The sequence below is a fragment of the Lissotriton vulgaris genome, chromosome 3_1, assembly GCF_964263255.1.
Source record: "Lissotriton vulgaris chromosome 3_1, aLisVul1.2, whole genome shotgun sequence".
Lineage (NCBI taxonomy): Eukaryota > Metazoa > Chordata > Amphibia > Caudata > Salamandridae > Lissotriton > Lissotriton vulgaris.
Window position 1 is genome coordinate 1,639,219,413 of NC_141689.1, and position 27,026 is coordinate 1,639,246,438.

Below are 27,026 nucleotides of genomic sequence, written 5' to 3' on the forward strand. Positions count from 1 at the left end.
CCTAAATCTTTTACAACAAGATTCAATGAGTGTCTCTGACTCCTTGGTAACTGGCACTAAAAGCAGCATGCCCAGCATCGAAGGGCTGCTTCATGGCATGGAATGTGCATCTCTTTGGATCCACCACCACCCACTCTGTTTGCAAACATTTTGCATCCACTCACACCTAAGCTTTTTCATCTTGTACCAATAATGTCAGTTATTTGCTTTGTTCACCCTTTTCTAGGTACCTATCCAGCCAACAGTTTATTTAGGGCTGTAGGTTGATGAAGAGGGTTTAAGTCTCACACTCATCAGTTTGGCTCTGTCTCCTTAGAGGCACCTGCCTGAATAATCCAAATCCTTGCTTGGAGAACTCTCTATCAAGCCAGCATCACTATTAATCCTCTATTCATGACAGTGTAAAGGGGAGAGTGGACAAAATGTTTGCTCCTTTTGGGCCCAATTCACAAAGATTTGTGCACTCTTCGGCAATTTGCAGGAGTAAATTCCACATGATGGATCACATAATCAGCATAGATGGAAATGTAAAGCGGCTAACTGCATCTAATGCTGCTGGATATCTGCCAGTGGTGTAGATTTTCTGGTTTTGTAAATGCAGGAGAAAGGGAAGGAAAGTGGCCAATTCTGGGTGGAGCATCCTGCAACAGTGAACACCCACAATGTTCTATATAGGTGGGCCTTCGCATACCTCATGCAGTAAGCTTCCCCTTCTGGAAATGCACCTACATTTGCTCCTGTCAAAAGCAAGAGTAAGTCCTATTCTGGGGAGAATGGCAAAGGCACAACCTCATATTTAATGGAGCTGCCTGGGAAGAACTTTTCATGGGGGAGAAACGTTTCCCCAGTGAAGAAAAGTTACATGTACTAATATACATATGAGCATCATTTTTTAATTTGGAATGTTCCAAATGGTGGAAATTCTGCATGCTTACATTTTTAGCACAAGAGTACTTTCTACGGGATAGGTATGACTGTTGTAGTGTTCCTGGAGTACTGCTGGGATACTTTACGATTTTCTAAAAAGTTGTGAATATGGTCCAAACGTAGAAATACCCTGACGTGTGCAGATTTGTGACTTTAAAATTCCTAGTTTTCTAAATGCGGTCTATGGTAATCAGTCGGACTCACTGCTCTTCCCTGCACACCCCACAGTAGCACTGCAGAATATCTCAAGGAAGGCCCTTGAAAATGCTTGGTTGCCCAACAGGAATGGATGGCTGCCCTGGACTGCAAATCTAGCCGGCCTTCTGTTTACACATGCAAAGCGTTCAGAACATTCAGCCTCACTCTAGTCTAAGCAGAAAAACCTTGCAATTTAATTTGAGCTATCACTCATAACATTTTATTGGCTCCCTGTGGTGCACAGCTTTGTTTTACAACTTTTCTTGTCGGTGCACCAATGTATTCACAAAATCAGGACACATAATACAAGCCAGGCATTTCGCGCTGCGCACAATCGTGAACCTTTATTACAGTAATATTTCAGTTTCTTGCCGCCGATGTCGATCCCGCCTGTCCACCTGGACGTTTCAGTTTGGACTGGAGCACCTGAATCTATACACAAGAGATCCTTACTACTACACCTGAACCCCTGGGGACACAGCAGCTGCGGTCGGTAATGGTTGTACCTGCAGGGCGGTGACGTGGGGATGGGGAGGGGCAGGGTGGGGGGTAGTAATCTATGGATTACAGAGCTTTACAGGTAAGTAAACATATAAATAAATAAAACGAATTTTGTTGCGCGCACTGCATCGCATTTAGAAATGCAGTGCACGCAACGAAATTTGTTTTATTTATTTTTATGTTTACTTACCTGTAAAGCTCCATCTATAGATTACTACCCCTCACCCTGCCCCTCCCCCGTCACCGCCCTGCAGGTACACCCATTACCGACCACGGCTGGGACACAACTACCCCGGAATGTCTCTTAATAGCTTGGAAAGCACATAGAGGCGATTACTTCTGTAGATTGTGCTACCATAGGGCCATATGCATGAACACATTTTCTCCTAGACACAGAATGGGCAAATCCTTTGATGGATCTGGCCCTTAGAACTCAACCAAGCAAATAGGTTTGCTACAATCTGGCACAGATAAACAGCTGTGAAAAGTCTCCTTATAACACACTACAACATATTCTTGGAAGTGCAACAGTTTAGGAACCTTTACGTTCATATTTACATTCTTTTATAGCTTTCTGTGTTTTCGAGTCGTAATATGGAACTGCTTTGGTGTGTTTTTTTCTTAAACCGATTAAAAAACAGGATTACCAAGCAAAACGACTGCTGCTTCTTTATTGTATGTATGGCTCTCAAGTTGGGCTTCACAATCCTCTCTAGTCAAGACCGTTTAGTTCGAGATGCTAATAACAGCTCCACGTCATGCTCAGCGTCTTCCGTAGCACGCACTGTACGTACCACGGCACTCTGCAGGACTGCGTGCTCAATTAAGGCGATAGTGGAGGATTAGCAGTATCCGGAGCACAATCCTCCCTTCAAATAGCTTTTTGAACTCCAAGGGGCTTTGGGTTCATGCTCGGCCATCTGTTAAAGTCCCTCAGTTGAAATCAAAGGAGGTAGAAGAGAAAGATGTCCTCTCAAAAAGAGGGATAAAGCTTAAAAAACAAATGTGAAAGCGAAGAACGTCAGGGCTGAACAATAAATAAGTAATCGGATAAGCAAATGTTGTGATGGTTAGTGAGATGGCGCAGACAATGCGGACAGGCAGGGACAGGAGCTCCCAAGCCCATGCGTAAGATGAAAGCAACTGAGAAATATACAGTTTTCTCCTACCCACATAGTGGTCAAATGTCTCCATGTCATGAGGGAACAGATACAGTGTTGGAATTTTTAGCTAGGATCAGAAAATTTGCTGCGGTTATCACTGTGTACTTTCACGCCTCCCATTGAACAGATAGGTCTGCAAGTCCCAGCATGCTTAGCACTGTTGGCTGAAAAAACAGGGTGACATTGGGCTGGAAGACACCAACTTGTCCAGGATTATGCTGAGTTGGGCTGATTTGTTCGGGTCAGCTAAAACACTCGCCCCAGGGATATCCATGTTGTGATTGTTTTGATCCAGTTAGAGAGAACACATTCATTTCACTGCCTGCATAAGATACCACAGCACCTGTGCTAAGCCTCTGGTAGTGCACCCATTTTCTTGCAAGCCTTGGTTCCATAGAGGGGGCCCAAACTTTGAATGTCCAGATGAGCCTGCTTTTCTCAAAGGCTCCTTAAACATGTTTTCTATAGGGAAAGGATAACTGCTGTCGGCCATGTACACCTGAAATTCTAGTCTTTCTTTTCGTTCATTTCCATTTTACCAGTGTGCCTGGAATCTACGAGCAGTTTATTGCTTTTTAGTGGTACACTAAAAAGGAACTCAAATTGGGCAGCGTGTCCATACCCTCGTGTTATTCGTGCGTGAAAATTCAACCAAGCTGCCCAATTCTTAAGCCAAAATCGGCAAAATGGCAAAGGTCAGCTATTCCGATTGACTTCAAAGATGAAAAAGTTAATGCCAGTTATTCTGAATATGCAGAAACCTGACAATTGGAGTGTTTGGCACTGTGGAAAACACCCCACAAACAGCAAGCATTGGAAAAGTCAATAGATCTTGCCTTGGCAAGCTGTTGTAGTTACATTTCTTTTTTTATTTACTGCTAGTGTATGCCACAAAATTAAGAAAAACAAAATATACCACCACTTAACCGTGGTGGTCATATGCTTGTTATATATATATATATATATATATATATATATATATATATATATATATATATATATATATATATATGGCAAATCTTGTCACACAGAACAACAGATGTCCGAATACTTTGCAACAAAGAGCCGATCCAAAAGGTGCTGGTGAACGGTGTTTTATTTCGTGGAAGCCAGCGCTGCCGCCATGACGCGTTTCGCCTCCAGGGAGGCTTGATCACATGACCAAGAGGCGGCAGACCCGAGAGCAGAGGACGGCCCGGGACCAGGGTTCGATTCCCGACGCGGCAGGTTTCTGGACCAGGGTCAGCGGACTCGATAATTCTCTCGCCTCGGTGCCCACTCTGATCAGCGATCACACTCGGCAACTCTGGGCACTAGCTTGCCTCATCTTCACTAACGGCCCCACCAGACCGCCGGGGATGCCTGGTCTCACCCTGGAGATACCCATTAAGGGACCATCTCTCAGGGAAGCCAGGAAGAGTTTCGCAGCGGTCGAAGCGCGGAGATACTCCTCCGGGAGTCGATCCTAGCGCTATATAAACCTGCAATTAATTAATTAATTTCATTAATTAATTAATTATTAATTAATTAATTACATATAATATATATATATATCAAGCATATGACCACCATGGTTATATATATACATTACAAACAATGTGCAACAATGGGTCAACGCAAGAGTGCAGCAAACTATGTAACTATGTGTGGAAAAGGGGGCACAATTCCCGGATCCCAAGTATCCTTGGTGAAAAAGTGTTCCCATCAGATACCCGTCCTGTACCGCCCTACATCACTTGGGATCCTTCACCCGAAGGAAGTGGAAAGAACCACTTGGGATTAGGTAGAGTGTAGCCTAATCAGAGTTTGAAGGAATGTGAAGTGTGTGGGTTTGAACTTAGTGTAGGTATCAGGGGGTACAAAGAATTAACATAAAGCAGTGCATAAAGTGCTCAAAGTGGCAACTAGGAGTGAAAAAGTTAATATTGGGTTGTGGGAGTGGAAAGTAGAGTTTAATAGAGTCCTACCCACACCCAAGGTTAAAAAACAGTGCAAGTAGTGGTAACAAATAACTACTCAGATTGTAACTAGGTCGACATGTTTCTGCAGTGAGTAGGTTCAAGAGATACCAGTCTGCTTCATCAGGACCTTCTTGTTGTTAAAGTGCAACTGCTATTTATCAAAAATTATAAGTGTGTAAAAAGAATCATATCACCTGCAAGCGCCATTGGATATGGTCCAAACAAATAGGCAATAGAAAAACACACATAGAAAAAAACACACACAGTTATTAACGGTTGCTGCAAAACACAAAGATATGCTTGTGAAGTATTTGTATGCCAAGCAATTCATGGTCAGTATTTGTAATATCAATCAAATGTATGGGCCAGGTGCATACATCCTGGGCTTGAATCTAATTATTTCACTCACCCAAGTTCTGGGGAATGCGTTCTCCACCTCACCCGGCAACAGCTCAGGTACAAATGGAGCACCGCTCTATTAGATGTGAGACAGAAAGAGGAAAACATGAAAGAGGAAGAGATCGCCAGAACTCCATCCGACACCCCATTCACTCCATTATTGGGTATTTCTTTACACAAGTAGACGTGATTTATTGTTGGTATTTACACCACCCTGAGAATTTCCACTTGGTAATTTAAGTAGAAACAAACTCACATTTCGGTTTTGCACTGTTTGCTCTGTTGAGTCTAGAGCTGCCCGTTTAATGCTGCTGAAAAAGCGTGACTCAGAACAACATCTAGCTCTATATATGCAACGAGCAACCCAGCCCTGACATGGTGTACCATGTGTTTCCTGGAATGCCATACTATCGCCACAGTTCTGTATTGAACTATTTATGTTGTGTTCAGAAAGAATAAATTCTATTTGCCCAAGCAAACGGCTTCTGTGTCTTTGTTGCCGACACTTCAGAAACCGAGAGACAGCAATTCGCTCTATGTGCGCTCTTTAATATCTGCCCCCGTGCCTTGGCGTGCTCCTCGTTCTAATTAACGCGCATTAGAAATCAATCGCCTAAAGGCGGTTCCACCCAGGGAAGACTGGACTAAACAAAAGATTCCTCCCTTGCACCCCATAGCGCTTACCTGTCCGTCGGTACTCCTCGCCTTCCTCTAGGCTGACTTGTGGGAGGTACCGACAGGACAGGAAGCGGACTACTTATCTGTGCGCTGGTTGGTCCGGTGCACTGCACGTGTGCTCCGCGTCATCTGGCGCGTCTACCGGCGAGGTGATCTAAGTATTGACTATCCGCTGATTGGCTACACGGAACCTCGCGGTAACACGCAAGCTCCGTTCCTTGTCACTGTGTGAGTCACGTAATATGTACTTAGCGCTAGGACTACAAATTTGCTGGGAATTGTAGTTCTGGCATCCTTCGTGTATTTGAACAAAGCATAATCAGTGCTGGGACTACAAAGCTGATGGGATATGTAGTTCAATTATGGTGTTCGATCACTATGTAATTTAATTGACCCAAAGGATGTCTAGTTTGCTGGAAGTGGTATTGATTTTTAGAATGATTTTAATTAAAAACGGTCAAGGATTTAGACTGTAACTTTACAGCTCTGTATCTTGATTTAACCTGTCCATAGTGTGGTTTTTTGTCAGACCAATATTTTATCCTTATATTCTGACTGGAATCAGGATGATGGCTAGTGACAACCTGGTATTTTAGGACTGAAATCAGTAGGCACTATACTCTCGGTGTCATAATTTATAGGGACATCCACGGGATATCTTCATTTAAACCCGTGATGTCCGTTTGGAGTTTGTACACCCACCTCTGTTCTTTGCGGTGTAAAAATGTGCTGACATCAGTAACATGTTTAGGGATCATCGGCTGTTCAAGCACAGTCCATTGGAGGTCTGTTGGTGCATGATGTGCCTCCAAAAAGTGTTTAGTCATACGGGTTGCTTGTTTGTTACACCGTATTGAGCTCTTGTGCTCAGAGATCCTTATCTTTACCTTTCTCGTGGTCATCCCCACGTACTTTTTTCCACAGGGACAGTTTATTAAATAGATGAGGTTCGAACTGTTACAGTTCGTAAACCTCCGCTGTTCCCAGGGATGTTCTGTGCCAATATCGAGTGTTGTGGATTTGCGGGTTTGAGGACACGCTGCACATTGTCCACAAGGGTGGTGTCCAGTCACAGCTGGCATATCCCATAGGGTGCCTGTGTTTCTGGGGATTTCAGTTTTGGGTCTTGTATGGACCAATTTGTCCCTAAGGCTGGGTCCCCGTTTAAAGGCAAACAGGGGAACTGGTATTGTGTCATTCCCCGTGTTCAAAATGCCCCAGTGTTTTTTAATGACGCTAGTTATTTGATTGGACATGGTGCCAAATGTTGTTACACACGTCATTCTTTCGGTTTTGCCTTTTGGTGTTGAGTTCTCAAGGAGGCTCGCTCGATTGTTATTTTGTGCTCTTTTCTTGGAGCGATTTATTAATTGTTTGGGGTAGTCTTTCTCGAGGAGGTCTTTTTTTAAATTGTTAGCATGGTTTTCGAAAGAACCTTTGTCTGAGCAATTTCTGTGTATGCGGAGAAACTGCCCATATGGCAGATTGTCTCGAAGGGCCTTCGGGTGACAGCTATGATAGTTCAAAAGGGAATTGCGGGCCATGGGTTTTTGATACAGTTCGGACTTCAAACCCTCCGCAGTGCCCATTAACATCAGATCCAGAAATGCCAGTCTTTCTTTGTCAAATTCCATGGTGAATTTCAAGAACTGGTTTCTGAGGTTCAGCCACTCATGAAACTCTTTTAATTCAATTTCTGTGCCTCGCCACACCACCAAAATATCATCTATGTAGCGTTTCCACGCACGCAGACACTGAAGATAGGGGTTGGTGTCTACAAGAATATGCTGTTGCTCAAAATGATGCACATACAGATTAGCGAGACTCGGGGCAAAAACGCTGCCCATGCTGGTCCCGCTAATCTGTAAATACAAGGAGTCTTCGAAGGCGAAGAAGTTCTCCGTCATGGCCACGGTAGCAAGATTCATGATGAGTCTGGCAGGGGTGATGGAGTCGAGTTCTCGAGACAGTAACAGATCTTCTATTACTTGGAGTGTCTCAGTCTGCGGTATAGAGGTGTATAGGCTTTCCACATCAAATGACACCAATAGATCTGTTTTGATGTCATACTCCATCTCGGGCAACAGTCTTAATACGTCTTTGGTGTCTTTTAAATATGATGGCATCTCCCGTACCATTGGCTGTAAAAATACATCTACAAAGGTTGATAACGGTTCTAATATCGAACCTATCCCAGAAATTATGGGTCGGCCAGGAGGTGGACGTTGGGCCTTATGTATTTTAGGCAGCTGATAGAAGTATGGAATAACCGGGTGTAATACCTGCAGATATTGACCCTCTTTGGGGGTTAGCCAACCTTCGGCTAATGCTTCTTCTACAATGTTAGCTATAATGTTAGTTAATCTAGCCGTAGGGTCCTCCTTGAGTTTTTTGTAGGAACGTACATCATTAAGTTGGCGAAGGCACTCATTCCGATATGCATCTGCATCCAGAATGACCACTCCACCCCCCTTATCTGCTGGTTTGATTACAATAAGGGGGTTCTCAGTGAGTTCTTTAATTGCAAGTTTTTCCACTTTGGACAAATTAGAGAAAATCTTCTGTTTGTGAGAGAAGAGTTCTTTGACATCATGGTTAACCGCTTCCTCAAACGTTAACACCTTGGGTGGTTGGCCCAGCGTTGTAGGATTGAATGACGAGGGTTTCTTCAGACCGGTATTGCTATTAGTGGGTTCTTGGGAAATTCCACTATTTTTATTCGCAAACAAAAAGTGCAGCCTGATCTTACGATAAAGTTTGCTGAGTTCGATTTGGGCCTGAAAGGGATCCGTGTGGTTTGTTGCCACAAAGCCCAGACCTTTGTTTAGCACTTGCTCTTGGGTTACAGAGAGTTGTTGGGAGCTAAGATTGATCACTAGACTTGTTCCGCTGCGGTTGTCATTTGTTCCTGGGGGATCTTCTTCCCACTCCTCAGATCCATGGTCTGGGGTGGTATATTCCAGCGGACCTGTCCTACTCTGGGGGTTCTTTGATGACCCCGGCTCCTCCGGCCCCCTCCTAAAAAAGGTTGTTGATTTTGATCACCATAGAATGGAGGTGGGCCGTATGGATTCATCATGGGTTGGAAAGGGGCTTGTCCCCATGGCGACGGTTGCCACCAAGGTGGAAATTGTGGTTGTGGGAAAGCGGGATTAAATCCTCTCCACCCTCTCCTGTTACCTCCTCTACCCCTTTGTTGTCTAAAGGAGGATTGACTGGTGTCGGAATCACTTGAGGCTCCGTCCGAGCTGGAGCTCCCATAACTGGAACCGCTCTTGTTTCCAGATTTCTGGTTGGTGGAGCAAAAATTGTCACTTGTATATGGGTATATCTTTTCAACAGAAAACTTAGCCAGATCCTTTTTGAATTTTTCTAATTTAGTAAACAATATCGTGTCTCTAAATTCTTTGCTGGACTTATTGCCGTCCTCCTGGTGTTTAGTGAATATTTTACTTGAAGAGATTGTTGTCTTTATATGGCCTTCCAAGGTCTGGATCTCTATCAATATTCTGTCGGCAGTTTTTTTGGCCGTTTTTATGATTAGGCACAACCAATCGCGCGTGCATTTCCACGCTATGAGGTACCAATCATGGAGGAAGGTTTTATCGTCTAAAAACAGACGAGGAACGTTACCTACTATGAGGCCGATGGGTGCACAGTTGTTCCTTAGGTAATCTGCCATAATGATCCCGTGTACACATACTCTAGCGTGATTCTTTTTTAAAGTCAAGACCTTTGCCCAGCCATCTTCAGAACTAGTTGAGGTAGTGGGTGTTGAAGTAAGCATGTCAAGCATGCTTGGATTATCTGCAAGTAAGGTCTGAATTTCATCCTCGTCAAAAGCCAATCCTAGGTTAGTGGCCATGGTGAAAGTGGTGATGTCCAGATTTTAGCTCCGAGAGAGCTCCTCTACTCAATCACACCCTATCTATGTCACATCCGTGAGTTGGACAATTAGTGACTGCCCGTAGTCAGCTGACTACACTGGAACTATAACACAATAATATTTAAATATGGAACCCACTCATTATTTTATCAGATCATAGTACGGTGTACTTAGAACTTATGTAGAAAGTATTTTTTCTAGTTTAATGCACATCACGAGAAAATGTGAATCATATTGGCACCATGAAAAATTATTATTGGCATTCAATTATTGTAACCTGAGGACGTTTGGAAAACATACAAGGATAAATAAAAGATACAAAAGGAAAGATAATGATAAATAGAAAAGCATTTGTAAAGTAATATAATGGTCTAGCAAACCTGGAACTGAATAGCACTTCTTTTTAGGCAGATGCACACATGTGAACTGTAATATTCCATCACTGATAGCGAAAGAGAATCAGGTGGATTGGACTCTTGCCCCATGCCGTAAGCCGTGATGGACCGAAGCGGGATGTGAATGAAAGCTGAACAGAACAATGAAGGAAGAGGGATGACCCAAAGCCTTTCTCGATAGGTATGCATGTATTTTTAATCATTTGTAGATCTCGCGATCTGCGGTGCACTGCGAAGCAGTGCTCACGCAAGTCGCGTGAGCTATTGTAGTTAAAAACGGGGAAATCCAAACTGAGCTAGGAATCGCACACGCTTGTGCGTGTGCGTTTCCTTTTCAGCTCCCTCATTGGCCTTTGCTTGCCTCTTATTGTAAAAGACTGCACACAATTGGCCTGAAGCACGCGCAAAGCTCGTCCCATGGCCTATTGGTGTCTATTACGCGCACCAAGCGCGTAATAGACACCACTAGGCTGTGGGAGGAGCTATGCGCGTGCCCACACAGGCGTGACGTGCGCGCCACTTGTTTCTTTTAGTACTCCATGGAATGACATGCATCCTTGCTATATCCCCTGTATGCTGTTTTTCCTGGACTTTTCCACACCGTACGTACTGTGCATTTCTATCTCACCCGCAGCTTTCCCCCACCCCTTCCCATATCGCCTCCTCCCCTATTGATTATCCGGCCCTTCCTTCTCGCCGCGGACGCTAGCTGACCGCTGACACTTTATTTCCCCTTTGCAGCCTCCCAATACTCCCTTTCATCCTCTGCCTGTCGCATTTTTTTATTATTTCATTTTTTCCTCACTTTTTTTTAGGAGGTCTCAGCTGTTGTAATTTACTTTTGGCCACTCCGATCTGTAATTTTTGTTTTTTTACGTTACCACTCCAATATGTGTGTGCATCATCATGGGATGATAAATATGCATGTGTGTTGATGCATGTCCGCATACACATCACGTTGTGGTCTCCAGGATCATGATGCATAAGCAGGTAAACATGAACATGCTTGTTTTTTTTAATATTTGGGGTGATGCTGCGAAGTATCAGGTATATCAGTGCCTGTGATGTTCGGCTGACAAGGCGCTGCCATATTTCCGTGCTTCCCGCACTGAGTGCGCAGTGCGGGCTCTGACAAGGCCCAGGTAGGGGGTGCGGGGCAGCTAGTGAGTACGTGGAGCGGCCCCAAAGACTTGGGAAGCCAGGCGGTGTGGGGAATAGGCCAAGGGGCCTACCGCGGCTCCTTTTCTGATGTGGGCGATTGCCCTTCAATTAGTAAAACTCAAATCATCTTGAAATAGCTGTTCTTTTAGAAGAGAGATTTTTGCATGACCAATCCATCCGTTTATTACTGTTTCTTCCACAATAACCGTGTCTCTCTGTTCTGCGTGTGACCCAGAGCCATATGGTTGTATATTTAATATTGCCAGAACAACTGGCAAAAGCAGCTCCGCGCTTGCAACCTGTGACTGCTTTGAGGAGGAGAACTGACTACATTATTACGGACCCTGACCTAACTGCCTGTCTCCTCTCCTCGTAAGAGTACCCCCCAACGAATGGTGCAGTCATTAGCCAAAGTAGGCTCTCCTGCGGCCCAACATTACTCCCCCTCCCACCCCATTGTAGCACTGCCAGGTGCCAGGCACCCTACATGCAATCTTCTTTGCTCCCTGCCATGAATGGGGGGAAGGGGATAGCCTCCTTTCCACTATTCACGGTGCAATTAGCCTCCTGTAAACTTCTCCTTGCTGCACTGCCAGACACTCACATCTATTCACACTCCACCAGCCGTGTGTGCCCACAAGCGGGTCACCCACTGTTCGTTCCACACCGCCAGACTGGTACATCTATCTCCGGCGTGCCACCCTTGTGTGTTACACTCCTGCTATTGTAGAGATGGTGCTAATCCATAATTACTGGGTGCCGCACCCTGTAGCGCCTGGCGTCACAACTCCCCCCTACCCCACCAGATGTGAGGGAGCCCACTCAGCATAGAAGGCCCCACCCCTTTCTCCTTATCTTAAAATCCTCCTCCTGGGCAGCCTCGCTCCCCCCTTAACCTTGTAATTAGACACTTTACTGTCTCTTCTTTAAGTTTCTGAAAGGAGGGCCCCTTGCCCCTACCCTCCCCCCACCCCCTGGCTCCCACCCTCTTGCCCCCACTTTTGTCTCACTCTAACCCGACTCTGGCATTGTGGGTTTTTACATGAGCCCCATTGCTTCACACCAGGACAAAGTCAATTTTTTACATTTTTCTTTGGTACTCCGAGAAGTTTAAACAATCTGCCCTAGATCACAGAAGGTTGATCATGGCGAAATCCGACCCTTATTCATACCCCCCTCCCCCGCTTCAAAATCGGCAACTTTGAGCACAAGGCCCTGTTCCGTCCCCCTTGGTGCTCAATATTGCCTACTGTTGACTCCCTTAATAACCTTGTGCTCCTAACCCCCATTTACTAATCTGCCAAACCGAGCATCCAGCAGCCCAAGCAACCGTTCCCCTTCACAAGCGTTATCCCTGCACCCAAGCCTTTTGTACCCAGACGTCCCTACACCCCACCTGCTGTCCATTGAACATTACTGTCGTGCACCTAATCTGTCACAAATTGTAACATGTTAGTGGCCTGAGCCCCGCAACCCTCCATCGCCTCTGCAATAGTATAGGGCACCCAGACAGTTTCGGAACTACATGTACAAAGATCAGATTAACTGCCCCTTCACCACACCCACCAGTACCTTTAACTTTGGACATATGTAACAAAGAACTACTCTGAATGGTTATTTTTTCCAATAAGAATTTCGTGCAGGGAGTGTCACAAAGTAACAATGACAGAAAAAGTAATACAGAGGGCAGGGTTTTACGTACAATGAAAATGTGGGTGTTAGGGTTCTCTAGAGAGCTGTGGCCAAAAAGCGTGTCTTTTACAAGTAGGTGTAAAATATGAACTAAAAACACGTTTGATGCATATGTGTTTTCGTTAATCCTTCCAAATATATAGCACACAAGGATATCATGCCACTGTTGGCTTTACCAATTCTTGTTAGCACTGAATTGTGTTCAATATCGTGGTCTTTCCCTTCATTTCCTTCTGCTAGTCTCTCTATGTTTGTCACCTACGCCCTTTTTTGTCCACCACAATGGTGTAAAACAAACAGTTGCGCCCCCAGACCCCGTAGAATGTGATGGGATCCCCGAGTTTTCCTTACCTCACAGATATCCATTGGCCATGGCCTGAATGAGGGCCCTGGGCGCGTACTCCAAGGCACCCCACCCCCATATGCAAGGGCATCTATTATGCTACTGTTTTACAAATCTTTTCCTGCATTTCTCCTATCTACACGGCTCATCCTTCACCTCTTCCTCTATCACAGTATTTTCGCTCACTTTTCTGGATATACTTTCTTTTATCTACTCCACTTCACCATCCGCTCTCATTCCTTCTCACACATATCCACAAAAGCTGCACAGTCTTTTCCTTTGGCCCTGTTAATATTTTGTGAGCTGTTTTCCTCCTTCATACACTTCTGGACAGAATCTTAATTACCCGTACCCGGTGCTCTCTGCAGAGAGGCCAAGGACTGGATGAACATGTTGTCTGAACATCATTATGACTAGGGCTTCCGGTTTTATGGTATTTTTTTTATTTACATTTCCGTCTGTATTTATCCATATTTTTTTAGCCCTTATTTTACCTCTATTTATCCATATTTATTTGGGTTTTCTGAAGAAATGAAGCTGAAATTAGTATATTTCCACATTTATTTAACCGATAAATATGCACTTATGCTTGAATGCCTGCCAAGTTTTAATGCTGTGAACATCCGTAGAAGATAACTCAATGCACTTATACAACAAGCATTTGCAATGCAATAAGTCTCGCATTGGCGAGAGTTTAAGCTATTGGCATTGTAAACGACAATGCTTTTTATTTATGTTTTGAAAACCAACACGTAAATTAAAGGCATTGTCATTTACAATGCCAACACCTCAAACTCTCACAAATGCTTGACCTATTGCATTGCAAATGCTTGTTTTTTATTACTTGAGGCTGGTGAGACATCTTCAACTGCTCTTACGCCAAAAGGGTACACCATGCGGTCAGTCATTATTCTAGCTTAACAAAGACTTCCTTTGAGCCAGCTGTAGGCCGCCCTTAGCACAACTGTACATCACCTAAGTGCAGAAGGAGTCTTGCTGACGTTCAGATCCAACAATAAAAAGATTGTGTTTTCATTAAAAAAATAATTCCAATTGTTCATGCAACAGTAGATAATGTCACCACCCACCGTATAACCAGTTATTAGATCCACAGTTTGGATTTATTTGATACACCTGTGCATTGTTCGGCGATGATTGGAATAGCACGTGGGTGTGTATATCTGCACCAGGAAGTACAAGAAAGTGGCTGAAGGGAGGGTTATGACCTCAGAGTGAACTCCATGTTAGGATCCATCTAAGTGCAGGAACCAGGAAGCAATAAACACGAGCAGTGCTCAGCCCCTTAGGTTGGAGGCTCTATAGGTTCTTACTTATTAGACACACGAAGACTGTAAACTTTTATGGAAGGCTTCCACAATCAGGCGCCTTACTCTGCTGATAAGAAAGTAGCTTTATTCTTTCTGCTCAGCTTGTCCTCAGAATGGTTTATTCTGCAGTAGGAGGTAATGTCTCGTCCAGTGTATTTTTTTCTGCTACCAAGTTACTAAATTATTTTTAAAAGCCGGCAAAATGGCTTGGCACAAAAAAACAAACTGAATTTCAAGAGAACAACAGTTTACTAACTGTCATAAACTAAAATAATTTACCTTTTTTACTTGGGTAAAAAGTATGTGACAAAGGCTGACACGTGAATAACCACTATTATCAATTGTAGTAATTGTACTAATCAAGTCTCACATTATGACTGACTTGAAATGTGGACAGTGCAACTTGCTAAACTATTACAAATCATTTCAGAAATGTTTTATACTTCCTACTTCTCAAAGCCAGTGCGCTCTCTGATGGTCAATGCATACCCTTCCTTTCACAGGGTTGGTTGTCATGTGCCAGTCGAGCTAGCTGTCATGGCTGCCATCCTGTTGCCTCTGCTGAGTAACTTTCGCTTCCTTTACCAGCCACAATCAGGGGCGTAGCTTGTTTGGCAAGACTGGGGTGGGGGAGGGGAGCTTCAGATTTTCAGACAATCACGCTGGCATATCATGTTAATCATTATATGAGAAGCTGCGCATGAGGGGGCTTAAGGACCTGTTGAAAGGGAAAAGAGTGTATATTGCAAAGCATACTTTAAACACTGTATTTGGGAAAATAACAATGTTTTAAGACCTTCCAAATAGAGACGAGAGTGTTAAGGTGTGTGTGTGTTTTTTTTTCTGAGTGAGTATTTGATAATAATAATTCCACATTTGTAAAGCGCAAACTTATCACCCCTAAAGTTATCAAGACGCTAGGGGGCTGTCAAGGAGATTAAGATTGGCTAGAGTCACATGTTGCTGATTTCCCCCCCACTCCCCCTCCGCTCCTCTTAACGACACCGTGTGCTTCTTTTCTCGGACCTTCTCCGTCCTACTCCAGACACCGTATCTGTCTGACAACACGGGTCACACGGCTATTGGCAGCACCCAACCATTCTTCCAGCCAGCAACCTAGCCAATTGTCTACTTTCCCTCCCCACTCCCCCGGTCATTGCGCCCCTTTCCCCCTCCGCCAGCTCCCATTTAGTAGCACGTGCGTTCTCTTGACCCATTCGCCCCAGCCTCACCCCTTTACTTTTACTCCCATGCACAGCACTGTCTTCAACCCATCCTTGTCCTGAAGATGATCCCGAATTTTGTGGATCGAAACGCCGTCGACACAACAGCGCAACCATAGGCGCTTCTTCACAAAGTGGTTCACGAACAATGAAATAGAATTGAAGTTGAAACGGACTCGCTCAGTCACTCGGAACCACACAGTGATTACTATTTACTGTATATTTCTCTACACTAAGTCACCTTGCGCCGTCCACGCTGCTCACACTGTCACTTGAGCTGCTACCTTGGTTTTCACCCACATACCACGAGCACCCTGTGCCAATTGGGTAAAACCATTTTGTTCATTTATGTATTACAGTGCCAATCCAATCCAATCCAAAAATTCTTTATTTCGGCCATATAGACCATAAAAGATGCAATAAAAATACAATACATACATTTAAAATACAATATTAAATACATATAGAAGAGTCTCTTCTCGACCAGCGAGGAATAGAGGATGCAAGACAGTTCCATGGTTCAGAGGGCTATTTTCTTTCTGATTATCCATGCTGCCATTAGAAATTTAGATATGGCAAACACAATGTGGCCCAGAGTGCTAGTTTTCATAACCCTGTATGCCTGTAAATACTTCCTGAACCCCAGGTTTCTGCAGAGCGGTGCTATCCAGTATTTCCTGGGTCTGTGATAGGCAGGGCATACAAACATTATATGAAGGTCATCTTCCTCATGGGTGTTGCAGCATGGGCACAGTTTGTCACCCCCTTTAGTCCATTTGCAAGTGAAGGTTTTAGTAGGGAGTGTGCCGAACCTCCATTGCACAAACAATTTCCTCGCCAGTACAGGAAAAATAAAATCCATGAAGGGTTCAAAAACATATGAATTTTTGGATTCCATAAAACGCGCAGTCAGGGTGCCGCTATTATGAGCATTTACCATAAGTGAAAGGCTCTTGTCCTTGTACATTTGGGTCAGGGCTTTGCGGGAAATCCTTTGGCAACCTCGAGCAGGATCGTCCCATAGCTCTGACAAGTTCATACTGAGCAGTTCGTTCTTGACGAAAGCGAGCCAGGGGATTTTGCTGTTGCGGTTCAGGCTCATGACATGGATAAGGTCCTGTCTGTAATGGTGTAGTTCGTCAGTGGACCATAGCCGGTGCCAGAACTTCACGGGCTTTGACACAAGCTCTTCAGCAATGGAGGGAAGACCCATGTCTAGTCTTAGGGGCAAAAGTGGCGTGCCTTGCGGGAGACCAAGTAGGCGTCTTAGGAAGCTGTTTTCTACTCCTGCCAAGACTTTCCCTGCTTTATAGCCCCATAACTCACTGCCGTACATGGCTGCTGCCTTAGCTTGAGTCCTATATGTTTCCAGGGCCGGGCTTAAAGGCTTAAAAGTGGAAGTATTTGCCACCTTCAGAATTGCACCCGATAGCTGGGACAGTTTTACCCTTGATCTGGCTATCTGGCAGTCCCATGAGAGGTTTTCCTGGAGTGTTCCCCCCAAATATATGAAGGTAGAAACCCTCTCAAGGCTAACGGTTCCCAAGGTGGGGTTGGGTCTGGCTTTGTTGGGAGGATTGAAAATCATAAACTTGGTCTTTTCTGTGTTCACCTCCAACCCGTGTTGGCGACAGAAAAGACCAAATCCGTTCACGATCCTCTGGATCCCCATGGGGGATTTGGAAAGCAGGAGGGTATCATCAGCAAACATTATTGCCGGGACCCTCCTGCCTGCCAGAAGTGGGGCATCATTGTCCTTGACGTTATCTAGGTGCAATATAACGCTGTTAATGAAAAGACAAAACAGGGTCGGTGCCAGGACACAGCCCTGCCTGACTCCTCGGTGGACTGGAAACCTGGACGAAAGCTTGCCATCCCTCCCACACCTCACCTGTGCATAGTTGTTCTCATGCAGCCTGGTTATAATGCTGAGTAGTTGAGGGGGTACTCCTAACTTTTCCAAGGCCTCCCACAATTTCCTACGCGGGACTAGGTCAAAGGCTGACCTCAGATCCACGAAGACCATGTACAGCCTTCCCCCCTCTAACGTCACCGTCTTCCAATAGAGGAGGAGGAGGCGGAAAATCTGGTCCATGGTCGACGTGTTCTTCCTAAAGCCAGCCTGGAGGGGGCTCATAATGTCGTTGTCCTCCACCCAATCCAGCAGATGGTTGAGAATGAGGCGCGCAAAGAGCTTTTGGGGTACATCTATCAGGCTAATCGGCCTGTAATTGGCCGGGAGCAGAGGAGACCCCTTCTTATGAATCGGTACAATCTCTGCCCCCAGCCAAGAGCCGGGGCCCGCCATACCTCCTAAGATGGCATTAAAAAGAATGAGGAGGTACGGACCCCAGATGTCTGGGTGATGCCTAAAAAGATCCCCCGGTAGCTTATCCAGCCCCGGCGCCTTCCCCAGCGTTAGGCGCTCCAGAGCAGACACCACCTCCCCTAGAGAAAATTCCAGGGCCGTGTCCGGGGTACTTGTGGACACTGCCAGCACTCCGTCTGGCCAAGAAGTAGTGTCTTGGTAAAGTGCCCCGAAGTGAGCCTCCCAAAGCGAGGGGGCGATGTTAGGTTCGATTGCTGTTTTAAGTTCCCCCATCCCATTATTTACCAGGGCCCAGAATTTCCTAGAATCTCTAGCTTTTAGGGCTTCAGACAGGTCATGCCAGTAATTCCAGTCCCACTCTGCCCTTGCATTGGCCATTGCAGCTTTGTACTCCCTCCTAAGGTCTCGAACCTTACCCTTATTTGACCCCTCCTTGATTGTGGCAATAAGCTCAGATTTGATTGCCCTGCAGGAGGAGGTGTACCAGGTGGGGGCACGAGTCTTTTTCCTTCGGGTTGGTACCACCGCATGGAACACCTCTGCAAGATCCCTCACTAGTTCCTGGTGAATGTTAGCTAATTTCTCGTTATAGTCCGGGGATCTTGGTTCGTTTATGAGCGCATCCACCTCCTTGAACCTGGGGAGTGCTAGGCCGTATAGCTTATTTATGGCATCTTCTGAGCTTAGAAGCTTTCCCCATTTAACCCGACGCCTGTTTGTGGTGAGGAGCATATCCCCCTGATCCTCTCCGCCGGTGTTGGCGGGCGAGCCTGCTGGGGGCAGAGGATGCTGGATCTCTAAACGGAGAGCATTGTGGTCGCTATCCGACCTTGGTAACACCCTAAAGTTAAGGACTTTTGGCCACAATGTGATGTCTAACATTATATAATCCAGCCTCGACTCATGGCCCTTTCTGTTGAAAGTACACACTGAGGGGGTATCGGAAGGAGTACGACCATTACATGCCCTCAGTGCAAAGTTCAAGGTAAGGGACGTGAGTTGCACTGCTAGTGGGGACCAGGCTTTAGGGTGGGGCGAAGACGAGGGTGGGACCCCCCAGTAATCATCCTCAGCAGTGAGGGCACCCTCCTTTAGACCTTCTAGGGGTTCGAAGTGGCAATTAAAGTCCCCTCCCAACACTATCTTATGGTCACCTGACAGTTGGCCTAGGAAGGAGGACAGCTCGTTTAGGGTGGGGGATTCGTTTGGCGCGGCAACTGGTCGCGAGTAAACGTTAACAATGGCCCAAGATGATTTGCCAGGCCATGTAAGCAGCACGCACTGGATGTCCTGCGAAAACGTGTGCATCTTTTCCGCCTGGCACCCAATGTGACTCGCTATCCAGATTGCCAGGCCTCCCGACGGCCTCCCCCTCCCGCTCCATTTTGCTGGGATTTCAAAAATTTCGAACCCTCTCCTAGTTTGTGGTTCCCTCGCCCATGTCTCCTGAAAAAGGAGGATATCGCTAGCACTTAACAGGAGATCCCACTCCGGTGTGCCTTCCTTATTTGCGATCCCTGCCACATTCCAGGAGAGAATTCTCAACCCTGGATCTTGTGGTAGTGATCCTGGGCCTTCAGGGGAAGTTGGCGCGGTGGCTATGGGGGGTTCAGACTGTGCTGTTACAACTGTATTAGCCATCCTGTTTCTTTACCAATGTTGTTTATATAAATGATGCCAAGAGCACATACTATAACCAAATAGAGTCTCCTTGTTCTTCCTTGTGGATAATGTTGCATACATATCCTTATTAATTGCCTATGAATCATACCAGTTGGGATATTCTTTGTTTTTATTATGAGCTGAGCTGCCGCCAGCGCCGGGGATCAAACAGTGAGCCCTGTGCTCTGGAGTCAGCTGCTTTGGTCGCTGCGCGACACCTCTCTCTCAGTGAAATCCAAAAGACACCTTATAATACCCAAATGAAACTCCTGTGCCCAACTATCAAATAAATAATTTATTTGGGGGGTGTAACATCCCAAACAACCCCCAGAGCTACGCCCCTAGCCACAATGGTCCTTAACTTCACACCTCCGGCTGCTGCACCCAGGCCCCAATACCTTCACTACTCTCTTAGTCTGATTTTGCTCAGTCCTTTAGTATGTTGGCTTTTTTAGGTCTCACCTACTTGGCAGTGCATGCGCTGTCTCTTGTGAGAAATATTGTGGGCTTAATAACTATGTACAGCAGATTGCAGCCCGCCCATTGCTTACCATTGATTAGTATTCCTGTCACTCTCGTTTGCCTGCTTCTTATTTGTGGCCTAGCATGCAAATCTTGTGTTTGTAGTGCACATTTACATAATATTTGACTGTCTGGCTTCTATGCTCCCGCTGCTTGTTTTCCAAGCACTTCTTTTTTGCTTTTAGGTTAAGCACTCCATAAGGTAGCACATTTTTTCAAGCTGTCTACTTAGGGTACTTCTCTCCCTTTGCAATTTGCATTGCACTCTGTAGTCCATGTGCTTCTTCCCACACCCCTGCCTAGTGCCCTCGTGTACACCCCCCATTGCTTTCTTGCCCATGTGCCTTTCCCTCATCTGCTCCATGTAAGCATGGGCGAATTTTGCGGATCTCGCGTTCGCGGATTTTGCGGATTTGCGAACTCGCAATCCGCAAAATCCGCGAATTCTCGCAAATTTGCGGATTTTTTTTTTATGTTCGCACGGGTTTCTGCAAGTTCGCGAGGGTTTTGTACAATTTCGCAAATTGCGAAATTGTACAAAACGCGTGCGAACTTGCAGCAACCCGTGCGAACACGAAGAGAAAGAAGCTCCTGGTCACAGGAACAGCACGGGGATTGCACTCATGAAAGTCAAGGATGCAAAGGCCTCTACCCAGCATCACAGCTGATTTTCCACGGTAGATTTGGGAAGAGGCACACCTGTCCAGCCTCGAAGACGCTCATGATTGTTTTTGGGCTAATGAATGAGTCACTGAATTTGAGCATTAACTAGTTCGAGCGACCATGATTTGCGGATTTTGTGGTGGGGGGGGGTGTGCTTCCATGCGAGTTCACATGCCTCTTGTATGTATAAAAGGTCAGAGAAAGATCGGTTCAGCAGATGAAGAAAAAGAAGCTCCTGGTCACAGGAACAGCACGGGTATTGCGCTCGTGAAAGTCAAGGATGCAAAGGCCTCTATCCAGCATCACAGCTGATTTTCCGCGGTACATTTGGGAAGAGGCACATGATTGTTTTTGGGCTAATGAATGAGTCACTGAATTTGAGCATTAACTAGTTCGAGCGACCATGTGTGTGTTACTATGCAATCGCCCTGAAGGGCGCAGGGGTCCCTTGAGTGACCTGTAAGGCTGTGCTGCCCTGTAACTATTTTACAATGGCGCCAGCAAGCTGCCAGCGCCGTTGTAAAATAGTTACAAAGTTAGCTTGCACAGGAAGCACCTCCTTCGTTTTATCTAGTGGTTCCTGTGCAAGCTAACTTTGTAACTATTTTACAACGGCGCTGGCAGCTTGCTGGCGCCATTGTAAAATAGTTAAATGAGTGTGGGTTCAACTTTTGAACCCGTTACGTTCGCGGATTTTTTTTTGCGGATTTTGCGGAAAATCCGCAAAATTCGCGGATTGCGGATTTCCCGAAAATCCGCAAAATCCGCGAGCGTAACGGATTTCACGCTCATGCTTAGCTCCATGTTGCTCTTTCACCTGTTGCTTCTCCTCCCCACTGCCGTACTCCCCTGTTGTCTGCACGCTTGTGTGCTTCTCCCTCGCCAGCTCCACGCTGCTCTCCCCCTTTTGCTTCTACCCCCTTTCCCCTGGCTCCCTGTGTTGCTTCCCTCACCCTTGTTGGTTTCACCCCCCCTGTTGCTTATCCCACTTAAAAAAAAGAAAACACTTTCAAGTGCTTTTTACCTATTTAGTTCCCGATCCAACTTGGGCCGGTACTTAAACAGAAAAAAACACTTGCCTCATTTTGCAGGTGCGCATATGTGGTGCACATGCTTACAAAGTCACACAGGCAGCTGTGCAAAGGTTTTTTTTTTTATTCTTTAGCCATAATGTACAGCATTGCAGCATTGTGAATGCTTTGCAGCATGCTTAAAACAATTGGGACAGCCAATAGGTCCCAAAGGCGAGACCCACTTGCTTTGCAAATGTTTGAACTTCTATGCTTTTACATTTCTGCCTTTTATTTTCAAGTATAAATGTGAGTACTCTTACAGATTTGTATGCAAGGCACCATGGTGGAGATTGTGACTTAAAACTGTGATTTGCTATAGGCAATTCTACAGGCAATGTGTTCTACACGAATAAGTGAGCAAGAGAACTCAGGAAATGGAGTTCATGGGACATTGGACAATAGAGGAGGCATCTGCTTTAGGGTCACCATTTCTCAGAACAACTCAACACCAGACCCGGACTGGCCATAGCGGGCACCGGGCAATCCCCCGGTGCGCCTCACGGGTGGGGGCCGGTTTTGGGCCCGTGGGGGCAGTTTTTGTTATAGGGCTGTTTTTGCAGCAGAGCTGCAAAATCGGCCCTGTACCAAAATCGGCTGAAAACCGGCCCCGGCAAAGAGCTCAGCGGCACCTCCAACTCCCGAGTGGGGAGGGGGGGCCGGCCGAGCACTTTGCCAGGGCCGGTTGTGGTTCCCAGTCCGGACCTGCTCAACACATCTGAAAGTGGGATCACTTCACAATGCTCTGTATATACACTAAAAACACACTAGATGAAGGCCTGTAAAAACACAGGAGAAGAGAGGCAGTATTGTCAGACCCAGAAGACCAAAAGACCCCTTCAATGCAATTGGATGTTAGCATTTCTGTGGAGGGACCACAAGAAGGTGTAACCTCTTTCAATATCTTATTTTAGGGTTATTGACTTATTAATGACAGGCTCTATACATCTAGAATTTCTTTTACAAATCGGATTGCCACTGATACAAATATTAAAGGATGACTGGTGTCATTCTAGCCGTAAACATCAGAGGATATGGCCAACCTCAGATATTTGATAGGCACACAACATGCCCAGTAAACACAGCATGAACTCATGCATTTAGTTAACATACCACAATATCCCAAACGGAGCCAGCTTTATCTCTGATGTATTTTTGTCCATTTTGTTTAATTCACTGCTCCAAGTTTGGTGCCTGCTGTCTTGGAATTGTAAATTAAAAGCTTTAAAAAATGGCTGCTTTGCCAAGACGCATGTGCATACCTAAGCAATTATTTTTTGGCTGCTTTTTGTTTTTTTGCTGATGCTGTTCTACATCAGGAGATAAGATTTTTTTCTTTGTGCCATTGCCAAAGAGCATCACCAAAGAACACTGGGAAAGCCAATGTTTGGCTAATGCCATTAAAATACTGACTGTATTGGCTTTGCCAGTGCTTTTTGAGCACTGATACTTATTTTTCATCAGAAAAGGGAAAAAGAAGGAGGAAGATAACCACAAAGCAGTGACAGAGGGAGAAATCAGGGATGAAAAAGAACCTGTGAGAGCGGTAGGACGTGCTGCCATGTGGAAGAAACAAAGCCAGCGGGAGCTTCCAAGAACAACTTTGGATCACCTGGGACTGTACTATAGAAAGTGTGCCAGGGTTCCAATAAGCATGTGTGCCTACGTTGTGTGCCCCCGGGGCACTTTGGTATATTAGAAGGTCCATGCAAATGAGGGCATCACTTCGCCTCTGCGCCCTACCCCGTATTATGGCTGCAAGAACAAAGGCAAACAAGCCTTTAAGAAGCACACTGAAAGTGCGCCACAAAAAGGTGGGGCACTTTCAGTGCACCCCCTAAAGGGAGCCGCCTGGAGGTGTGAAAGGGGGTTCCATGGACTACCCAGACATCCCCTTGGCGGCAGGGGCAGTCATTCACTGCACTCACCTGCAAGGAGATCTCTAATCCCCCTTGAAAGTGCAGCCGGGTTGGCACCTGCACAGTGAAACATGAAGTGTTTTTGAAGCAGCTGCTTCGTATTTTACTTGAATGGGCTGCCCCCTGGGCAGCGTGAGATCCTGGCTGCCCTGGGGGCAGTGCATTCCCAGTGATATGGAGCACTTTACCTGTTTGCGTTTGGCGCACCTATTTAAAGGTGCGCTGTGACGCAAACAGGGAAAGTGTGTTGTATATGTAACATGGCCCCAGATGAACATGAGTTAGCCAACCTGTTTTCAAACCATTGATCTGCAAGGTTCGGTGGGGTTGCTCAGCCTACTTTACCTCCTTCCTGGCTAAGACTTGATGTTTATTATTATTATTTCCACCCCCCTTGACTTTTTGTGTGTTAATGACGCAAAGGCTTAACTCTCTGCATTACTACACCAGTCATTCAGTTTCACTCACTGTGAGTAGTTTTCACATGCGTCTCTCTTAGGGTTGTCTGAGTGTGCACCCCATTAGACTGAACTGCATCATGCTATCCTATATCAGCAGTGATTAATACATTCACTTTTATTTTTATTTTGATAACTGGACTCATACATTTCCCTTTCCATTTGTGTGTGTATATGTATATGAAATTATATTTATATCATATTTCTCCTTCTTGCTCTACATCTATCTATCTGCATATATTTTAAACTTTCTTAGGGCATACACACATATGTATGTATATATATATAAATATATATATATATATATACATATATATATATATATATATATCCTAAGAAAGCTCTTAAAAGAACAGCTTACCATAGTACAACATAACGTAGCCTAATTTATAGCTTAACATTATTTAGCTGTTAAAATATCCAGTTTGGTTTGAAAACCTCCAAACATTTCGACATTAGTCCCCATATGAAGAGCATTTAACATATAAAATAGTTCCGAGGGTTCTCCACAAAGACACAGTCCCATCAGACATATGTAAAGAGTGTTAACATCTGTGAACAAGCTCGGTGCCTGGGACAGCTTCCAGCGAATGTCATGTGGAAGACAAAGCAAAACAATCTTAGCGTCACAAAAACTAAAATACGCCGAGTAAGAGGGGCGTCTGCAACTAGCACTCAACGAATATGGTTCTGATATTACACACATGTATTTTTCACACACCATCTAACTTTTTTACCAATTTCCCTTCCAGCAAACACTCAACATCATCTTTCTGCAACTCAAACAAAACCAGCAGAGAAATAGCAGAAGCCTTGGCCCAAAGGGAGAGCCCAGCATTTTTTGTGTATGCATATGGCGCCGCACGTAAGGACCATTGCGCATCTGAGAGCCCCGGTCAGGCCCGGACTGGCCGTTGCGGGCACCGGGCAATCCCCCGGTGCGCCGCATGGGTGGGGGGCCGGTTTTGGGCCCCTGGGAACCGTTTTTGTTACAGAGCCGAAAACCGGCCCCGGCAAAGAGCGCAGTCGCACTCCAAAACCCCGGGGGGTGGGGAGCACTTTGCCATGACCGGTTTTCGTTTCCGGTCCGGCCCTGGCCCCGGTACTGCCAATAAATAGCGTCGCCTACAAATCACTATCTTCAAACACTTCTGGAGACTGCGTTTTTCCAATGAAACACCCAAATATAATGATTTAATAAGCAGCATGCTAAGGTCTGACAACATGCCTTGATAGCCTGACAGGCCTCTCCTGGGCTGGGATTAGCGTGGGGGCTTTAACACCCCGGATGCTTGTGACCTCTCGGGCTCTTTTTTCCATGCGCCTGGCAGGAGAGAGATGAAAAATAAAATGCTAATTAAGTTAATTTATTACCATTTTAATTTTCATCAATCCATCCCGAACGGGGCGGGGCCAGCTGAGTGGCGGCAGCAGCAGGGAGGAGTGGTGAGCTGCCTGTGTACTTTCACTTTGGCCAGCTGTCTTGCGAAGGCCAGCCAGACATGCACACTCTAACCCTCTCAACTCAGCTGTCTTAGACAGCTGGGTTGAGAGCAAGCCCAGGCCTCAGTGCCCTTGAGAGCGCTGAGGGAGGACGCTCCCTCCAATCCTGGCGCTTCTCTCATGCTGGTTAACAGCATGAAAACAGTACTCGGATTGGTTGACTTGACTGGGTCCCCCTGCTGGAGCCTGGAGAAGAGAGAAGAAGAACACTGGAGTGAGGAGCGAGGAGGACGTGTCGGGCAGCAAGTAAGAGCAAGGTGAATTTTAATTTTATTTATTTTTAACATAGAAGCCTTAGATTTAGCACGCGTGCATGCACCCATTTGCCCACCACACAACTCTCCATATTTGCCAGTCGACACTGAATTACACACTGCCAGGGGCTTTTGAGGTATAGTGGAAAGACGGTGATGGCATTGTAGAGTAGCTGCACTTGTATAGTGATTCCTACAGGTGCAAAAGTGTATTAACAGACATGTAGCACACTACTGTGTCTGTCGCTCTGGTTGGAAGACAGAGGGCCTGATTCACAAAGGGCCTCCCTTCTCGTGGCAGAGGTCCCACAGTCGTGGGGGTGTCTCTGCACTCGAAGTAGAATCTCCGCAATGACTGCCACGAGGGTGGAGCCTTTTGTGAGTGTTTGTCTTGTATGCTATACGGCTAGTGTTTTGGTGTTTACCCTGCCCTAACTTGCTCCCATCTGCTCTTCTGTACAATAGCGCCAAGACGCCGCGGCATTCGAGCGCTTTATAAACATTTCAGTCAGTCAGTCAGGTATTGTGCGTGAGGACGAGAGCTGGGCCTTTATCCTGATTTGTTGCTGCCATTGGACATAAGACTGGAGCGATAGAGAGTGAAGAACAGGACACTTAAGCATTAAAGCTAGTGAGTGTGTGGGGGAAGGGTGCACAAGTGCATTGTGGCCTATGTTGGAAATGTTATCATGTCGTGCATGATGGCCAAGAAAGCTCAGCATGAGGCTGTGCGCGCGCACCTTTTAAGAAGTGTGTGAGAATAGACGTGGTCATGCAAGAATGCATCTCCC

General features: G+C 45.7%; 1 protein-coding gene across 2 annotated transcripts in view; it reads right to left on the bottom strand.

The window, feature by feature from the left end:
* The window catches only part of MOB3B (MOB kinase activator 3B), a 376,645-nt gene that overhangs the window by 307,026 nt on the left and 42,593 nt on the right, over positions 1-27,026 (bottom strand). The window contains exon 2 of one of the 2 annotated variants that reach the window (XM_086962130.1): positions 5,160-5,225. The exons of the other annotated variant lie outside the window; for it this stretch is intronic. The gene's annotated coding sequence lies outside the window, so the exon portion shown is untranslated. The remainder of the gene's footprint in view (positions 1-5,159; positions 5,226-27,026) is intronic. 2 annotated transcript variants of the gene reach the window in all.